This window comes from Parus major, chromosome 1A, assembly GCF_001522545.3.
Source record: "Parus major isolate Abel chromosome 1A, Parus_major1.1, whole genome shotgun sequence".
Classification (NCBI taxonomy): domain Eukaryota; kingdom Metazoa; phylum Chordata; class Aves; order Passeriformes; family Paridae; genus Parus; species Parus major.
The window spans coordinates 28630293-28638237 of NC_031773.1; the positions used below are offsets into that span (position 1 = coordinate 28630293).

Sequence of the window (7945 nt, forward strand, 5' to 3'; positions counted from 1 at the left end):
GGCAAAGGATGGGTAACTTGGTCTGTGGTCCCAGATTCTTCACACATCTGTTTCCTTTTCTGGTTCTGTCTGGTGAATGAGATCAGTCTTACCCAACTAACATCTTAAGGCTCGTATAATCTCACTTTCAATATAAAACAAGCAAAATAACACAAGGAGAGAAAAAAGAAGCTGCTTAAAACTGACTCATAGCTTGAGGTAAGGAAATTCTCACACTCTGTGTGTATCTGTATCTATATATATGTATATATGTGTGTGTGTATGTATATAAAGATACATATATAATGCTTTATAGTAATTAAGAGTGGTTTTCTTTCTTGCCATTTGCAAGATATTGAAGACATGAAGAAAGACCCATTTCTCTTTCAGGTGCAAAAAAGAAGCTATGCAGAGCATGTGGGTAATCCTCCTGGGGCTCCAAAGCAGCATACAGTAAAACCTCTCCTTGACATTCTTCAGGAGGACAAAACTCTCCTTGTTTGCTTGTCAGTGTAATTCCTTCTTGGAGTAAATTTGAAATACAGTGATGTGGAACATGACATAGAGTGGAGGAGGAAGGACTGGTGACAAGATCATTTCCTTTTGCAGCAGAGGGGAAGAGGAGTTGATACAGGAGATATATGTGCTTCTCCAACTCCTGTGCAAGCATTAAAGCCTGCCACAAAATACTCTCACATCATCAGTTGTGGAGTCTTCTGATTTATACCACTTACATGACCACAAGCCAGTACAGACATAACATTTAACAGTGGAACAACCCAGAAACAGCAATGTTACAGAAGATTAGATGAAAATTAAGACCATCCCTAGCAGAAGAGCAACCCATCCTGACAGAAGAAGTCTGACTGAGAAATAAAAGAAAGCCATTTAAGTGTTAAGTGAGCAGTTATATTCATGCTTGCAGCTGTAAGTAAAGCCTTATGAAGTTTGATTGTCAGGCTTTCATTAATGCCAGAAGGTCCTGTTCTATTCCTGCAGGATGCAGTTATTGACAAATTATTTCAAGAATGTTTCATGGCCACAGGATAGAACTGAATTATCTTTAAAAGTGCTGGGAAGTATTTTGACATGAAGTCACTTACCTAAATGTGGGATTTATTTCAGAATTCCTCCTTCTTCCTCTCTCTTCTGCTTTTAATGGAAAATCTGTGCTTGCAAGTGGTGGGGGAAATGTACAACAGCAGTCACAGAAAGCACTTTGCTTACCACAAATACAGAACTTTACTGAAAGCTTGCAGAAGTAGCTCTTGCTCATCCCCTTGGAATTGCAGTTAAAATGAACACTGGCTGAACTGTTGGATGCATCAGCCACCACAGTAAGGGGGGTGATGACAATGAGGGCAGAGGATGAAACCTGCACGAGTGACAACCCCTTCTGACCTTATCATTGATTAACTCCCACATGCATATTTTTCCACCAGATAAATCCAGGTTTTTCTAGGAAAAAAACAACTATTACACTGATAATGGAATGGTAAGTTTGCTACATGCATTACTAAGTGGGTTCTACAGAGTGGAGCTTTCTCAGATACTTTGGGAAGTTTGTCTGAGTAAGCCAACACGGAAATAGAAAGGTTAATAAAGTATTTTATTAAAAATAAAATATCATGGCTTCTATATGCAAATTTCTGGAAATGTCCTCTTTTTTAAACGTGTGGTTTTGTGGCAGCTGCAGAATAAACTGTAGTATTACCACCATATTATGGTCACTCTTCAACTCTTCCAGTAAGTTTTATCTCCTTATGTTCCAAAATTCACAAACAATTTTATCTTTTCAGGACATACAGCTCTTATTTGAAATTAGAAAAACTGTTGAAGACTTAATTGAAATATAAATTTTTTTTTGTAGTCTGAACACTCAGCTATGGTTGTGTCATTTCCATGCTGGCTTACATCAGATATTTTTTCCCAAGTTACTGAGAAAGTGACACTGTTAAAAACACTTATCAGCAAGTGTGGCAATTTATCCTTTATCTCAGACACCAGAGCTAGTTCAGAGCAGCTCAGGGTGTCCCCAGCAACAGGTAATGGTTCTAGCCCTGGCTTTGAAAGGCCTGGCCATGTTAGTACATAGCTCACCTGGACTAACCAACACACCTTTGGAAGGCCTTTGCCTTCCCCACCACCTACCTGTGGCAATGCTGTGGTGTGTGTGCACTGGCAGGGTGAGGCAGCATGACTGAGAATATTCTCTCTCTTTGAAGAGCGAGTGAAATTTGCTACAGTCATTTCCTGTGACTTAGAGATATCCAGACAGACTTGAGACTATGGGCTCTTTTTGCACGTAAAATTAAAATATCATAAAACTAGAACAGCACACTCCCAAGAAAATGACTGAATGATATTGTTCATAATTCACCTTTTGAAATAACCTCGTTATCTCCCTGAAGTTTAAATATTCTGAACCATCTGAGTTCAGATATTTGTGTTAAAAAAATAACAGTACTTGAACTTTGAGTCTATTATTCTAAGCTACACATTGGCCATATATATAACTTTCCTAAGAATTAAAAGCTTGGTATTAAACAGGTTAGAAATATCAGACAAAAAGTTTGTCAGATGATTACAACATCTACTTCCCATACTAAGGACAGCTAGCAAAAGCAGGCAAAAGGTGCTCATAGGTAGGAGTCAGCAGAAGACCTGGCAGCCCTTATGAGACTTCTGCATCAAGTAATTAATTAAACACGCCACTGCTCTGAGATCCACTTTTTATATCCTCTTTTATACATTGTAGCTCACATTTCCTTGGTAATTGTTATTACCAAATCACTTCAATAGAGGGCAAAAGAGACTGAAATTGTCATCTCAGACTAGAGGCTGCATGCAAGAGCGAGAATTAAGAAATCTGTGAGGATTACATGCAATTGGAAACATAACCAAGGTAAGAGAAAACTACTAGAGTTGTACAGAATTTGGGTAATTTAATTTTCCTTAATGCTTCACTGGTCTCCCTATCTGTGAATCAGACTGAAATAAACACAAGAGCTTGATGAAACAAAAGTATCTCAAAACTCTCCACTGACTATAGTAATTTTTCTCTAGGCTTGAACAGATTGCAAGAATCAACAATACCAGGAAAAATATATGGTGTGGTGAACTGGAAGAAGTTTCTTCTACATTTGCTTTTACTGACTTTTAATGCAGCGAGTTTGTGAATAATTTTGTGCACTTATAGGAATTTATTGTGGGGAATGACCATTTTATTAAATATATATTATATTTATATATACATTATTTATAATTTCTGTAGTTAGTTTTTATCTTCCCTCTGATTTTGTTTTTCCATTATAGCAGGGGCTTTGCATATCAAATTATCTCTTTTTTGATACTGAGTTTCAAAGTTTCAGTAATGGTGCAAAAGTCACCTGCTTTCAGACACAAAAGCACAATATCCTAGCATTTACTAAGAAGTCTAATGTTTTATGAAATGTGAAATAATAGACTTTGTTTGATCCCTGTGATGATTATTTCTTTCATCCCAACTGAGAATGCAGAATAGAAAGACAGCTGTGTTCTCAGCTCTGCAATGAATCTCACAGTGATGAACCACCCCAGCTCCTGTATCCTTAAAGAAATCCTCACACACAAGTGATACTTGTCTCCTGCTATTTTTCCCAAATTTCATGTGCACTGATATAATTTACCAATAGTGGCTTTAATATCTTTCAATAATTGGTAGCTTTACCACAAAACTTCCCTCAAGGTTTTTTTTGGAGCACACTTGACCTACCAGTCCTCCAAATCTTCTGACCTTTTGTTTTCTACATGCTCATGTTATTCATTCTGCTAGAGCTATGGTTTAGGCCATATGAATTTTTCCCCCCAGCAGTTTGCTGACACCAAGAAAAACACTCATACTCAAAATTATCTTGAAAAATGAGAAAGAACTGATCAAATGAGAAAATATTATAAAAACAAGGGTAAAAATGCCCAACTAGGAACAGAAAATCAACTACAGAAATACAAAACAGGAAACTGCCTGACAAAGAGCTCAGCTGCAGAAATTAATCTAAGGCTTATTGCAGAGTGCAATAGAAATTTGGGTTGACAACAGTAGAAAGACAAAAATAAAAATTGTTCCTGTAGACATGTTAGAAGGAAAATCATGTCCAAAATGTACAGCAATTGTATTCATTGTGGTTGAGTTCTTACTTGGAATATGGTATTTGTTGTTGAGCACAGTATATTAAAAGAAAGGGTTAGACAATAAAAGTGAAATGAAAGTTAAATGAATGTGTGCAGAGGTACTGATTTGTAGTAGAAATACTAAGAGGGCAGAAATGAAGGTTGAGTGGATATATAACTGCACAAGCATGATAACAATGGATTATATTCAATTAAAAAAATGGACCACATTAATATAAAGGGAAAGACATAGTCCCCAACAGAAAGATCTAGGACTGTTTCCTGCATTTACCATTCCAGTCAAACCAGAACACAGACTACCCACCAGCAGAAGACTCTACCTCTAACAAATAAGAAGGTAATATCACATCACATTCTTTTCATTTCTAAACCATCTATAACACGGACTGAAACTCAGACCAGACTTGCCTAAAATTTATGGAGGTGGAAATAAGCAGGAGTCTGATGCAAAAGAATCATGTCATAATGATTTTTGGTTATTGGGTACAAAACACCTGTCCAAAAATTAGTTTGTCATTGCTCAAGGGAGATGTTGAGCATCTGATGCCTGATGAGTCATCTCTTCTCAGAATCACAGAACGGCTGAGGTTGGAAGGGACCTCTGTAGGTCATCTTGTCCATGCCCCTTGCTAAAGGAAGACCACCTGTACTGTGTCCAGGTGACTTTTGAGTACCTCCAAGGATGGAGCTCCATGGCCCTCTGGTCCTCTGTGTTGTGGCCCTGCCCAGACCACCTGAACATGTTGGTCCTTGTAATTGTGTGGATGTGAGAGTGTAAGGGAATGCAGACCTTGAGAAAAGGACTGTGAGTGGGTAAAGCCAATGTACTTAAGAGATTTTGTAAAACTCTATCACCTTCTCTTACCCTAGATTCTCACACTGCACTTTTTACATTAACTTGGTAACAGAGAGAAAAGCACAGACGGTGATATGTGCTGGAAAGATGCAAGACCTGGATTTGTGTCACCTGGATGAGAAAAGCTTCAGAGGCATTAAGGTGATATCTACATGTAATAAATAATGATGTCATTATCAAGAGAACAACAACCAGCTGTTCTCACAGATGCTGGGAGAAGGACAAGAAGAAAACTTCAAATGCTGCAAAATTATATGGCTGTGTATCAATAGGAGTGAAACTGGGGGCCTCATGGACTCCCAACCAGAGAATGTGAAGCACGTGATGGCAAATATTTGTCACCAGTGTCTGGATATGTTCAAACCTGCCTTACTGCTGTGGGCTGGACCAGACCAGTAACTGACAGCAAGCTTCTGATGCTCAGTGCCAAATTCTTTGTCAAAGGCCCTGTGATTCAGAGCTCCTGGTGCCAGCCCAGATCCATGCCAGTTAAAGACTTGGTGCCTGCGCCAGAATTTTGTCACTACTGGACTAAACAATTTCTTTTATTCCCTTCCTGACCTATATTGTTGCAGTTGCTATGAAACCCTTACTCATGGAAGCAATTTTTCCACTGGCTCCATGGACTGCCTCTGTTTCTCACTACCAGGAATGTTAAAGCAGTTTTATTTCTTCAGTAAAGCTGAATACTGCCATGCTTGAGCTGGGGTAGGGATTAGTTAGCCTAACATTTTCATTTCAGATGACTTTTGAAAAACTTGGCTAGTTAACCCAACTGCAATTCTTTGAGTGGATCTTTTGCTATTATCCATCTGACAAAGAGATGGCAGCAGGGTGGTGCTGTTGCATTTTTCTCTTTATTTTCTTTTTTTCTTTTTTTTTTTTTTTTAATCTGTTCTTCTGGAGTAACAAAACTGAGCTTCTGAAGTTTTGGTGTTTTACCAAAACTACATGTAGAAATATTTGCATCTGGTACAAAGTAAAAAAAACAAATAGCTATGCGTTTTCCAACATACATGCATTTCATGTGAATTTTACACACAGTATTCCCTTTGGTTTTTAACGTATCTGCAAAACTCAGCACCATAATCTATGAAATTGAACATTCAGGTATTGAAGGCTGAATGAAGCCTACAAAATCTTCATGTTCTGTAAATGCTGGGAGCAGGACGTAGATCCTCTACCTGTATTTTTAGTAGGATCAAGTTAAAGAAGCCCTACATTTTGTTAAAGCCTGGTTTTGAAGTGCTCTTTTTTTTAAACTTTGCTATTATTGGATTATATTTTCATTCATTAAATGTGAAAATGGGAAGTATGTAACCAAGGTAACAATGATGTTCCTGGAGAGTATCCAAGTGCACCAATCTCATGTCACCATGCTAAACCAAGCTGTACCTTGTCTGTAAGAATCCCTGCCCTCTTTCCACCATTTATGAAACAAGATCTCACCAGCCAGGACCACATTTTGGGGAGGACCTGCAAGAAAAAGGGGCAGCTGAATATTACACAATACAGGTATGTAAAGATGAACTGTGTGCCAGGCACATCAAAACCAGGATGTGTCTGCAAATGAGTCATCTTGCAGTGGCTAGGAGCAATGTAACTCACTCTCACCAGAACCTCACAGAGTCTGAACAAGCAGTCACAGCAGTGAGTAAGGCATGTTCTTAGATGGTCAGAAGCAGATTGGATGTGTCACAAGGCAGCACACCAGGTTTCTAACTTAGGACACAAAAGAACAAATCTTGCTGTGCATCATTACTCCCCACTGGGTACCCTGCCATCATACTGCCCTCCTTCTCTGGGCCAGTTCTGAGGAACTGAAGGTGAGTCCTTCGTAATCTGAGTGAGAAAATGCACAGTGTCAGATGGTGCAGGTAACCATAATACCAGTGAGGCATTATCAACAGGGCAAGAGCACTAGCTTCTGTTCTGATGGTTTCACTCATGCCTTTGCAGACCACTTCTGTCTTTAAGCAGCCTATGAGAGAAGGTCTTTGCCAAGCAGAGCCATTTCAAAACTCTGCAATTAAATTTCTGAACGAATTTTTTTGCTGAAAGTGCTTGCACTTAGACTAGCTGTAATACCCTGCCCTACTGTGACTCTAACCCACAGCTGACTGACAACAGATAACCACATGAACAAGCGACTAGCTTATCTGAAAAATGGCTTTTCATCCAGTTTCATGTTTGTACACTTTAAACATCCTGGGTTCTGTGAGTCATTTCAACACAAACAATAGACTTAAGAGTGAAAATAGATAGCTTATAGGGTTTTACTGCTTTTGGCAGGAAAAAAACCAAAAATGGTATCTTGTTCTTCTTACCTTTGCCTTTCCTCAAATATTGCTTCTCCATTTCTTCAATCCATTTTTACAGTGTTATTTCCATTTCTTCTCACTATACCACCTCAATCCAGTTCCTGTCTGGGCACTCTTCCAGATGTCTTGCAGTTTTGGGAACCTTTTACTTGCCCCTGGAACCAACACATGTGAGTAGATGGGTATATTGCTGAGCACTTAAATCCCTTTTTATAAGTACTTCTGCCCCCGCAGCGTTCCTGCATAGTGACAATTCTGCATTCTCTGTGTTGCAAAATTCTCCTAGGTTGTGTCTGGAGGCAAAGCTGGAGATGAGGACAACCTCTTCCCTGTGAAATAGTCAACAAGGAGTTGAATATATTACTAGAGCTCTAGAGATGGACTTTTTATTCACTCCCTGAGCATTCCCCCTTCAACTTCCACTACCTTTTCCAAATAACTCTACCATTGCTTTGGAGCTTTTTGCATATGCAGGCTTCACGCTTTCAGCAGTATTTACCAGTGGTGAGTCCTCCAACGCGCGGGTGCGTATTTTGACACTCTTCTAAAAGAGCCAGGGCTTTAAAGGGACCTGGCGCTTCCGCTGGCCGCGGTGCAGCGGTGGTGGCGGGGAAGGGGC

The 7945-nt window shown here is 39.3% G+C and overlaps 1 long non-coding RNA gene across 1 annotated transcript; it reads right to left on the bottom strand.

Annotated features, from left to right (window-relative positions):
* Positions 1 to 4372: 4372 nt before the first annotated feature.
* On the bottom strand, positions 4373 to 7940 carry LOC107204652. The gene is made up of 3 exons (XR_004497605.1): positions 7826 to 7940; positions 7333 to 7481; positions 4373 to 6481 (listed from the first exon to the last, which is right to left on the bottom strand). It is a non-coding gene; the product is annotated as an uncharacterized LOC107204652 (long non-coding RNA).
* Between the last annotated feature and the right edge of the window lie 5 nt (positions 7941 to 7945).